Consider the following 12,777-nt stretch of genomic DNA (forward strand, 5'->3'; position numbering starts at 1 on the left):
TCTGTAAAGGGGTTAGGGAATTGGGCAGCACTAAAAGGAGGAAAAAAAGAAAGAGTTCCTGAATCATCTTCCCCTTTGCAACTCAGCCAGCTAAACGCAGTCTCCAGCCTTCCACTTGGCATGGAGGCATCTGCAGTTGGCTTCTGCTTTATGTGAGAGAGCAGATGGAGACATCGAAGGGACAAGAAGTGCCCCTTCCAAGGAAGAAACTCACCCTCTGAGGGGAGGCTGGGGACAGGATGATTTCCATGACTCACCTTTTGATAATGGTACAAAAGTAGTGTTTGGGGAGTCATTATTATTGACGAAGTTATTGGCCACATAAATCAACAAGACTTCCTAGAACAGTTAAGGGCCTGACCTATTGCAGCAGGTATTGCACTGTCTGAACAGGGGCACAGGACATAAGGGACATTACTTCAAGCTTCTGCTTAGCTTTGAAGTGAACTGTTGCAGACAAGGGAAAAAGAAGAAAAGTAAAAAAGATTGATTTTCCTTTTGGCAAATATTTGGCTACAAGGATCTGCTCATCTGTCATTTGTCTTGCCTTGAGAATTGGCCTTTGCAGAATGAAACAAACAAACACTGCTACACTGTATGGCATTTTGTATTGACATAAAAGCCTCGCTGAGGATAACAGACATTTATAGAGCAATTCATGTGACTTTAAAATTATCCACCTTTGCCTTTGCTTAGCATTGTTTAATCTAGTAGTTTGCATTTGTTATTTGAAATGTACGCAGAGTAGATTGTGTCACTGATAGCTATGTGAAAAGGTTACTATCTGTTAAGAAGACTTATCATTTGTGTGCGTACTAATGTCCTCTCCCAAGAGCACGATTTCATGTGGACAATTACAGGCAGACTACGTTCCCCACCTGTTCTTTAGATGGGGCAGAGACTGGCTGCACCAGCACAGATTCCCCAGAAGATCCATATAATTCCCCAGAAGACCCATACACATGATAGTACAATCTTCCACTGTATGGGGTGGCTTGGAAATAGTAAATATAAACTGCTATACTTGCTCTGATTATGCTCAGCTTGCTCCTGTTCCCTTGAGTGTCATTGCCAATTGCCACAGGTTGGCATAATGCTGCAGCTTCTATAAAGCTGCTGCGTGGACAGGCAAAACTCCGGGACAGGAAGGCAGCTCACTCATACCGAACTCCCTGACGGCTCATCCTTCACATTTCCTACCACCCACTCACACACAACACTCCCTGCTTTGTGAGCACAGGCACGGTGAAACAGGCAGTTGGGCTTTAATTGCCAGAAGTCTTATCCTGTGGGTACTTTCTGGGAGATAATTACTTCACAGCCAATTCCTGTGATGCACAGCTAGGACTTGGTCACCACAAAGTGAGAGAAAATTTCCTGTATCTGCTGGAATAATTTAATTCTTGGTTAACCTTCAGCTAAAGTCCTTTATCATTCAGGAAGAGTGAATTTGGACCATTAATGTCCACATTCTGATCTTCACCATCCCCTGTCTTGCTTTGCTTTAGTATCACAAAACAAATACATGGATAATTTATCTAGCTGTCAATGCACAGAAGAAAACTCCAGGGACAGACAGTTATTTATGCCTAAATGAAGGGCTCACATTCATATTTATGTAGCTGGGTATGCATTCTGACTATCAGGGTTATTATCACATCAAGATTTTTAAAGGCAGCTGATCCAAATAGCTTCTACAGTGATGCCACTCAACCCCAGCTCTTTTCTTCTGGGGTCCAGGAAGCCTTTGGTAAGTAGACGATATACAACGTATACCTCTGTGTAAGCTAAATCTTAGAAGTTGTGTTTGATACTGAAGCAACATGTTTTACTGACAACCAGTGAAAAACATAAGATTCACAAAGCGTATTGGTATTTTCACACAAGTTCCAGGCTTTATTTTTCAAGCAGTATTAACTTTTGAAGTACATTAAAAACCAGTGCAAAGCTGGGAATACCCTGACAATCAAAGCTCTCATGACCATACCCAATAATTCTATTAAAGCTACATCTGAGAGTTATCTGAAACAATATCTTCAGTGATCTTAGAGAAGACAGACAGGGAGTTTGAATACCAGTGAAGCACAGCAAAATCTGCTTTTCAGTTGCCTTGTCATCACCCAACACCATGGGAACAGGCCAATTCTTCAGGGATCCTCGCTAGAACTGTGGCACAACACTGTTGTTACAATCAAAACTATTTTAACCCGGCTCCTGTGCAGATGGGGTCACTGTAACACATCAACCACCACTCAAGCTTGAGGTACACATACAGAACTCACTGTGTCCTCAGCAAATGGCTGCCTGCCCCACAAGATGGCACATCAGGGGCTAGGCATTGGGAACGCTGGTCACACTTGTGTGATGTACTTCAAGGTTTCAAAGGGACGACTTTGTATTGTGGTGTGAGAACAAGCTCAGGCTTATGGTTAGGTTTTTGGTGAACACTGCACCTGTACTTGCTGCCAGACACATTTAGTGTACGACTTAGTGGTGACATCTGCCTTCAATAAGGAGGTGAAAACATGACCCAGCAACGGTACACTGAAAATGGAAACAATTTTTTGGCTTCAGATAGCCCTTTTCAGTAAAGGCAGAACAGTTGTTTCAGTAAATAATGACACATATTCTTAAAAGAGCCATTTTCTAGATTTTTGGTAGTGAAAATAGCTCTAACACTACTTAAAGAGCAGTTTAGGTTTTTTCCTTAGGATGTGGGGGCAAAGCAATATGCAACACCACAGAAACAAACAAAAGTTTGTTTCGGGTGATGTCAAATGGACTCCACTCTATGAAAACAGTAGCACTAACACAGGTTCAAAAACTAGACAGGCTTTTGGGTACAAAAGCTCTTCCTAAATTCAGAAGTGGAAGTAACAGCCTTTAAAGCTAGATGCAACCAAGTACAAATACAGGTTAGCAGACTTCTGTGTGCTAGACTAGGTATGTTAATTGTTTAGACAATCTGAAAGAAAAGGTAGTTGGTACCTGTGAAATGACATTAAGAAGGACTCAAGCATTAAGCCGGGTAAGGCTGCCGGGACAGGGAAGCATCGCAGCTCCACCAGCAATGAGACCGCTAATGGCAATTCATCGCTCACCTGAGCCAGGCTTCAAGCAGTGGTGCTTCCTTTTCTGTGTTGCAATGCTGTGGATGCCAGAGATTCAAGGATTAGGGTATGTGACATTTTCACAGCATGAGCCTCAAGCCAGCGGGCTCTTAAATCACCAAGTGTCCAAACAGTTTTCATTGTGCTTTCATGCATTCCCTGCTAAGTAAGATCAGCAGGGGAAAAAACTGCCTCCATTTATGAAATGAGAATAGCACAATACCTGCTGGGTCGGAAACTGTATTCATGAGGTACGTAAATGAGTTGACAACAGGAGGACGTTGTAACTGGTCCTGCAGCGTAAACTCTGCCGCAGCTAACGCAGCTTTATGGGGTTCATGAACTAAAACCTGGATATTACAGAAGGAAACAGTGTGTGTTGTTCAGAAAGCCTACAAAATGCAGGAAAATTAGACTCATCTCAGGGAAAACAAAAAAAAAAGATGAAAGCTACAATTCCAGAGTATCAAGAAGACCTAAGAGGCTTGCATATGTCCATCCATAGAAGCTATAAAAAGCATCCAAACCTGTGAAGATCAGCCAGTAGCAGCCTTTCCCAGCCAAATGCACATTGCTTCATAGGTCCAGTGACATATTTTTACCCATAGTGTTAAGTATGGTGTTTGTTACTGGGAGGAGACACTGCTTAGCACACCTGACTCTGCAGTGTCTCCACCAGCACCTCCTGGGAGTTCCTCTTGACACGTGCTGGCATTAGAAGATGAGAGCATGGCTGCGGTGGGCTGAGATGCCTAAGCTAGCTCTCAGCCAGAAGCAATAGAGCCATATTAACATAATACTCCTTTTTAGCCAGGTTAATGAACCTGGGCAAGGTACCACGTTAACTCAACTTCCAGCACACAGGTTAGAGTTGTCTCTGCCTGACACCTTAGGCTGTGAAGACATGCCCCGAGACCTCAGAGCTGACCCTGAGCAGGAGGCTGGCCAGAGACCTCCTGAAGTCCTTCCCGACTTGAATTATCCTGTGATACTGTGAAACAACCCATTTTGAAATCAGGTAATGAAAACACAAAATTAGTTCCTATCAGTAAAAAAACATGTGCCTGACTTCTGTTATTTTTTTTCCTCTGAAGAGAACACTTCTTCTCATAGGTACAGGGCAAAGTAAAGCCTTTTTATCTGGAAGCCAGATTTTGTAATATACTGTGAACTAGTTGCTTCCATGGGGAATTAATGTTATTTTGGTGGGATTACTGAAGTAAATAAATGCTTATCCAATGGAAGCGAGCATGTTTGTGACCATTAGCTTCAAAATGACTAGGAGAAAAAGATCTAGTTGTGGACCATATCAGCCAGTGACTAGATTCAAGCTATACATCAACAAAATGCTAAAGGATTTTCACTGTCAGAAGTAATTTCTGATTCCAATTAACTTTTTTCCTCCTTTCTTCTTTTAAAAATTTTATCCGTATGTGAACTGCTATATTGATAATGAAACTTGTCATTAGTCCTTTTCTAGGACATTCTTCAATTAAACTAAATATAGCCATAAAATCCTCTATTAGATAAGATAATGGAGCACTGCAGCAATAGTCTGCCAGCTGTTAACAAGAGCTGTTAACTCCCACAGAGAGTCAGAGGCGCTGGGACTGCTGCTATTGATGAACTGTTAAACTCTGCAATGACAGTAGTATGTATGTAGACCCAATTAAGAGTGGGGCTAGAGCAATGTGAAAGCATACGGTGTAATACCTGCACAAACTTCTAGAGGCCAACATAGCTCAGCAGACATGGTTTTAGAAAACATGCATGGTTTAACTGGAATAAAAACAGATCACAGCTCATATCCCATAATGGAGATGAACAAAGTAGTTTCATTACTGTTTGAACAGTGCTGAAATTATTTTTGTTTATGCTGTTAAATTCCTGAATTATGTTAAATGTCTGATTTAGCTAATAGGAGATGCTAATTGTTTGTCTTTGGGACAAACTGATAAGACACAACTCAAGAAAAAGCTCAGACACGGTGGTGGAGGAGAGTGAGTGGGTTAACTCATATCACTCAGGCTGCTATTACGGCCTTGTCTACACAGCCAATGTTTTCTGTTGTAGCATTATAATTATACTGCTGTCATTATATGTAATGATGTGGTACGTACACATAGTAGACTGAACACAGTCTATTCACACAGTCACAAGCATGAACAGTGTGAAGGTGACAAAAAGAGAAAGGAAAAAAAGAGGAAGAGAAATAGAAAGAAAAAAGAAAATAAAAAAGGAAAAGGAAAAAATGGAAAGGGAAGAGGAAGGGGAAAGGAATCTTCCAGCAGAATGAGGATACCCATGTAGGGGATTACAAAGGTATACATCCTGAGTGTGTGTTTCTGAACAGGCAAGGACCTAGGCAGCTCTGGTTCAGGAGAGGCAGGGGTCAGTTCTGTCAGTAGGCAGGACAGGGAGATGTACTCCCTCCTTTGTACCACAGCCTATTCCAGCCATACTGAGCCACTGTAATTACATCAGTATAATGGCAGCATTTTAATTTCCCGTTCTAATTTGTAACAGTATAGCTTTATACAGAGCAGTACTGAACTGATAAATTTGGTCATGTTGGGTGTCTTTGGGTATGAAACATCTAACCACCTAGGCAGAGTTTTAGCCTGGACTCAGTAAGTAGAAAAAAAATTCAACCCTGAGAAAATCAAATTCTCTAGGGTGCTGCTTCTGAAAAGATGTCAACTGACTATGCAGCACTTCCTTCTCCAACACTAAGGAATTTGAGTTGGTGGCTACCATCGCCTTGCATTGCATGGACTTTTGAGCTAGAATGGTCTGAATCTTACACTGTAGCTATGCAGGATCACAGGAGAAGCTGGGGATGCTGCAGAGCTGAGCAGAGAAGTCCATGGAGAAGATTACACAACCTGAGTGCACAGGACATTTTCCAGGCAGATATAATGGGTCTATGTGGATGGGTGTAAGAACAGAGAAGGGATTGTGTGGTGCTTAGCTTGAAAAAGAGTCGATAAACCCATAATTGTGCCAACTTGTCTTTTTTTAATTCAAGATTGTTTCACTTAGGCTACCAAACAGTTAAATCTACATATAAACAGGAAAAGTGGTAGTAGGAATCATCTACAGAAGCAGCAAGGAAAAGGTGGTGAGTGTTGTTGTACTTGTTTATAAATTGGATGAATCACCAGTACAACAGTTTGTGTAACCATGCTTTGTTATGCTGATAGATAAATGAAAGGCTTTAGCCTACTCATGGTTAACGCAGTTACTGTTAAGGAAGGTGCCACTTGCTGCAAAGGTGAAGAATGGAAATTCAACTGTGACCCTTCCATTTATTTAGAAAGGGGAAAGAAGTGAGACATTTGGATATGCAACTAGTGATTTATTTGCTATGACTTCACTGTTTGCTGCTATAAACTTATTCTAAGGTGGCACTACAAGTTCAGCAAGCTGGAATACCTATCTGAAGCACATAGATGTATCATGCTTGATTTATAATTCCATTGGGCCAGTACTTGCATTGACGCTGTATCTCAATATGACTATGGGCATATCTGCACAGTGCAGTTCAAGCATCTGGGCACAAATCACTTCAGTCCTATAGATGTGTCACTGCATTAGTCTGGGACTGTGTCCAGATAAGAGGCAAGAGTGCTCTCAAAAGACCACATTTCTAAACTGCTTTAAACCTGCAGAGAGCTCAGGCAATCTGTAGTGACCTTGTTTCTAATAAGGCCAATGTGTAAGGATGAAATACGGGCATGTCAGAGAGATGGGAGTAACTGATTTGAGGAAGAAGAGCTAGGGCGGAACGAGAATGAGGGAAAGGAAGAACAGGATGGCTGTGGGCTGCCATGGCTTGCCAGTTCAAAACTGGAAAGCCTGAAGCACTCTGGCAATTTCCTTCAGGAAACATTAACTTCCCTCTGTCTACACAGTCGGGGAAAGCTCCCCACATTGTCCCCTTGAAGGAGCCTTCCAAGGAGGGCTGTAATGGCATGCATGGACACCTTTGCCATAGCCCCTATGAATGAAAAAGGAGACTCTCCAGCTCTCAGAGGTAGCATCACCTGTATTTAGTTTAGAAGTACACTGCCTGCAGAACTGTGACTTCAAGAGCTGCTGCCAAAATGCCCCGCGTGATGACTCATACCCTCTAGGTGCACCCTGCTGCGTTAATGGTGCAGGGAAAGGCAGTAAAAGTGCTTTGTGCTGTGTTACATCCAAGGTTTGGCAGCCATGGGAACAGATGGGAGGGAGGCATGAGGGTGGCTGGGAGCATCTGCAGTTTGCAGGGCTGCTGTGTCAAGGATATCTCTGAACAGAGGGCCAGGTGCCCTAGGGGTAGGTGCCTAGAGCATCCCCACTTCGCAGAGGGCTGAGTGCCTTGCTCTGCACTTCCAGGTGCCCCAAGCAGTTAGCGTGCGCAACCTCCTGCCCTCCCACACCTCATTGCGGTACCGCTCTGGAGGGTGGAAAAGGCAGCTTTGGCCGAGTCAGCTGCTCGTTCCTGCTCTCCCATGCCCAGTTTCATACTGTAGCGATTGCAGTGTAACAAAGTCATTACGAAGTTGATGCAGGAAGAAGATTTAATATTTGAACTGACTGATGCTTTTCTACTCAAAAGATTTCTTTATATTTCTTGAAGCAAAAAGAACGGGGTAAGCAGAATACAAAACCTTAAGGCAGCTAGAACCCTTTTAGGGATAATTTTCTCACACTAATTGCTCTTCCCAGGCTTTGGACAGGATGTGACTCCTGCAGATATCTTACAGATGAGCTGGAGAATATTTCACACAATATACATGCCAGATTTAAATTGCCTTCTCAAAAGAATGAAACAGCTTTTGTACAGTAGGGTTCGATAATCTACGCTGAATGTCTCTTCATTTATTTGAATTTGAGAAATCACATTTAGACACTTTCCATTCCTGACTTTAGAGGGTCTTTGGAACATTCTGGATAGAAATTGCAGTGAAACAATCCTCCCTTTTTATGTCATTGTTGTTAAAACTAACAATGCCAACTTAAGAATGCACTGAGTGGCTATGATGAGAGATATCTACTATCTACAAAACATTTTCATAGTTATCTGATAGTTCAAGATTCTGAAATCATTTGATAATCTCGGGGAAGTAAAGTTTAATTTGGCCTCTTGGCATGTGCAATTAGTCGGTTGCCTTAGCTACTCCTCAGATGAATCTGTTACATCCAAATTAAGCTTGAGCAAACACATCTGTGTTGGGTTGTTGGTTAAAAATGAGATTAAGAGGCCTGCACATGCACAGTTTAAGCAACATAAAAAATTTTTGGTAATTTTACTTACTCTGCTCATGATATTAGGAGCTTTATAATTGTGTTTAATATGTTCAACAGTATAAAGATTTTACTCTCTAGCTTTATTTGCATTCAGGGATATCAGCTTTTTTTTAAAAATGATCTAGAAGAAGTTGATATTTAAATGCAAGATATATTGAGGTACATCTGCTTGGACAGATTCAGAAATGCCAATTCACTCTGTCCAAAGCAATTTGAGGCTTAGTATGGAGAGTCTGTTTTGAAGATGATGTTAAGGGATTGGAGAGTGGTCCTTCTCATTCAGTCTAACATTGAAATTATTCAGATACAGAAGGTTCAATGCAGTTGCGCACATCTAAGTCTTCAGAGCCCTTGAAATGCCCTCAGGCATCCTGCCTGGCCACCAGCTGCCACACCAGAGAAGCACAGGTCTCCTGCAGGTCCCGCGTCACATCTGCCACGCAGATGTCCCAAACACCCTATGGCACCACAAATGCACTAGGGGCTTGGGATGACACATTTGATATTTTTCTTTGGTGCCACAAGGGGCAGCCAGCATATTATTAGATAAGAAAGTCAAATAGCTCACACGCATTAACAAAGCCCAGCAGAAGGCATTGCTGACCTGCATAAGCTGAACATCTGGAGCAAGTCTTATGTGGACGAGTAAAAGTGAATACTGAAAACATTCCAGGGTGGTCCTTGCTCCCTAAGAGAGCTATACAGTCTACAAAACACTTTTATTTTAATTTTTTTTTTTTTTAAGGAAACTAAAAAGTGTGTAATAACAAAGAAGTTGATTGTGTTGAGCATCAGAGTTTGAGCACTTTATGAGGATCAAATACATTGGAATGTCCACAGTTAATTACTTTTAAATACCTTCCAAAGCGAGTGTGCTCAGAATGACTGTCCACCTGCCTCTCCCCTACCCATACACACACACATACACACCCCTCCACTCACCCATACTGTGAATTTACTTCGCTGAAACTCAGATTCCAGTTCTAGCAGATACTTGTGGATACACCTAGCCACAAAAGTGTGAGTAACTCTACCCAGTTCAGTGGAAGTACCATGTACCCAATTTTGACATGCATATGACTTAGCCCCTCTGCTTGAGAGCAAGTGTAAGCTGGATATTTCTCTGCTGACTCACACCATATGAAATCTGCAGGTTCTTGACCACACTGCTTGCAGTGCCTTTGCCCTTGTCTCAATTGTCTTCAGCTATGCATAAATACCTCTCTGTAACTGAGAGAAGAACAGGTGTAAGACTTGGTATTTCTGCTGATACTATGATAAAAGCTATGCCTCTTTCTCATAGCTATATTATTTGCATTAGATTTGATCAGGGCTTTTTTGTCGCTTCAGTTAGAATAATTTGTAAGGTATCTATTTTATATATTGGCGTATATGTATGCAAAGGTAGATATAACAGCAGGAAAATATTAGGGCTTCGATTGACACTGCTTAGTTAGGTATACTCATCAATTTTTATCAGTGTAAATTGCGTTCATATTAAAACAGTGAGTATATTTCTTGAATTATATGTTAGGGAAAAAGGATATATTTAAAGTGATGCAAAAATTACACACAGCTTCAGTCTAAATCAGGACAAGACTCTGAATGAGTATGAATAGCAGAACTCTTCAGTCAGATCATGACTTTTCCCAAAGTCACTTCTTAGAGTATAATTGTACTTTAAGTACTATTCAATCCACTTATGTGTCACAGTTATAAATTGTCTCTTTTTTTGCTTATTGCATAACATTTTGTGGCTTCCAGCTTACATTTCTCATTGACAGACTGAACTTAAATCTAAAGGACCAGATACTTTTTCTTTTCTATGGGAAGCTTAGCAGTGAAGTGTGCATGCTTCTTAAACTCTGTCACTGACAATTACTGGAAAACAAAATCAGGAAAATGTTGACTAGTCCAAAGTTCCTTTTCAAAACTACCGTCTGCAGTCAAGAGGTTATTAACTCACTATATTTATTCAGAGTTCCATGTGGGGCGGGGATGCGGATCAGAGTAAGTTATCAGCAAGGCTGTTAATGCAAATTTCTTATTTACCAACACTGCTTGCTAAGAAGTACTGCATACTATTAGTGAAATGAAAAATGTGTTCCTTATAACTTTGAAATGTTTTCATTTAGAGTTGGCTTTAATGGCTCCTTATTTCTCAGCATCATTATTAATATGCAAATAGGAAAGCAATCTTGTATAAGCAGTGACCATGATTTATGCTACCTGAGCACATTTTCTGGTAGGAACAATGGAATTCGTTATCATGAAAAAATAAGGTATGTGGAGGTAAGGAAGAGAAATTAGCAGAAAGGGGATATATTATGTTTCAGATGTGTAGGGTTGAAGTTTCTGTAATGGCAATGAACAGTATAGAAGTTTTCCAAGAAGATATCACAGACTCAGTATATTACTGTATTCTGGAGACCTAACTTTGTCTGTGAGATAGTGCAACTCAGGGGTTTGCAGGGAGGCATACTCATAAATATCTTGCTAAGATAGGTGATATTGCTTGCATGCTGCTGTGTACTAGACTCCCACTGAATGGCAGGGCCCTCTGGTTCCCAGCACATGCCAGAACACCACCCTGGAAGTTTCTGTGGCAACTTAGGTTTCTTTTAATGAAATTTTTTGCTGCCCGAGTGGATGGAGGCCAGGTCAAAAACAGATCCAAATTTACATCTTCCTAGTGATGGAGCAGTTCATGCAATCTTTACTGGTTCCAACTTTCTAGAACACCATTTCGGTGAATGCCTGACTGAATATTTAGGAAAGGCAAGGCCTGCAAGACCCTTATCTTACAAAAATGTATTGTACATATTTAAATTTACTCACTCCAATTAGTTTCACTCATTTTGGTGAGACTATTTTCTTTCATATTAGACTTGAGGACTTTACACAGCAAAGGAAAATTGGTATAACACATATCAGATAACAGAGACTGAATGAAGCATTTCCTCTACTTCCCTAAACCCTTTTCGATACATATGACTGCTTGATAAAAATAAAAAACATTGAGAATTAAATATATATAGTGTGTGTGAGCACTGGATGGAAACAAAACCTAGCACTTTGAGAGACAAGATACCTCCCATATCTGGGATAACTGTTAAAGAGTTAATTTGAGAAAGCTGGTACTGAAACCATTATTCCTTTTTGGTATGAAGACCCTTATTGCTGTCCTGGGATCTCGCAGGTGGCTCGCTGCATGTTTGAGTGTCTCCATTTAATTAAGCACTGCACAGTGTTGGTACAACTGAGATGGAGTCTCAGGGCCCACGATCCTGACTCAGAGCACATTAACCTCAACACAAAGACTCCCATCAACTCTGATGGTTTTAGGTCAGGCTATAAATGAGTTGAAAATCTTGAAAAAACCTTCCTGAACTTGTCAGGGAATTTCAAAGCCATGAGACAGACGTATTTTTGCTCTTTACAACACAAAAGTGGCTTTTCATTGAAACTAAATCCATCATGCTGCTTATAATATATATGTCTCAAGACTTTCCACTTTCTTTTATTTTGAATAACTACTGAAACAACTGAAATATGGAGAAGAAGTATATCTACAAGGAAAAGCAAGCAGTTATTAACTGTCATGTGTCATAACAGAATGCAACACATCTACATCACTTAGAAAAGCTTTTTCCCTAAAATACCATGTAAAAAGAAAAGTGGCAAAGGAAATAAACTAAATGAAGAGATAAACTTAGCCCCTCACATTCGCCCTTCTGCCTACTCCTATGATGTTCTTTTGTCCCTTTCCAATATGTGAGGTATCCTACTTTATCTTCTGTTTTGGTTTCCCAAAGCATTGTTTTTCCTTTTCATGGTGTTCGAGAAACTACTTGATCCACGTGGCGTGACTTACTAGAGAGGGAAGGGAGATCACCTCACCTCTGAGAGCAATCAGTCGTGCGCAGCCATGCCCTCAGGAAGAACACTTGTCAGGAGAGGAGCGAGAAGAGCAGGTCACAGAGGCAATGTCAGATGGGAGATGCTTTCCACAGGGATCCTTGGGGGTGGTGACATGGAGTTTGCTGCAGCCTAACAAGCCACAGAAAGCTGGTGGACAGTGAGCAGGACTGGAGGTAAGCACTTGGCTTGCAGGATGCAGCAGGCAAAGGAGGATAATTAGTTACAAAGTTTTTTCATCCACTTCTGTTTGCGTTTTCTCTCTCTTTTTTTTTTTTTTTTTTAACTTCTTTTGTTCATGGTCTCAGAGTTTTAGCTAGTTTGGGGTTTCATAATTTTTTCCCTGATTTTTTTTTTTTTTTAAAAGCCATATACAGAGAATGAATAAGTAATTACATGCTTTTGCCAAGAATAACCAACAAAAGTAATATTTTTACACTTGTTCCTTTCTTCC

This window comes from Pelecanus crispus, chromosome 1 (genome assembly GCF_030463565.1).
Source record: "Pelecanus crispus isolate bPelCri1 chromosome 1, bPelCri1.pri, whole genome shotgun sequence".
Classification (NCBI taxonomy): domain Eukaryota; kingdom Metazoa; phylum Chordata; class Aves; order Pelecaniformes; family Pelecanidae; genus Pelecanus; species Pelecanus crispus.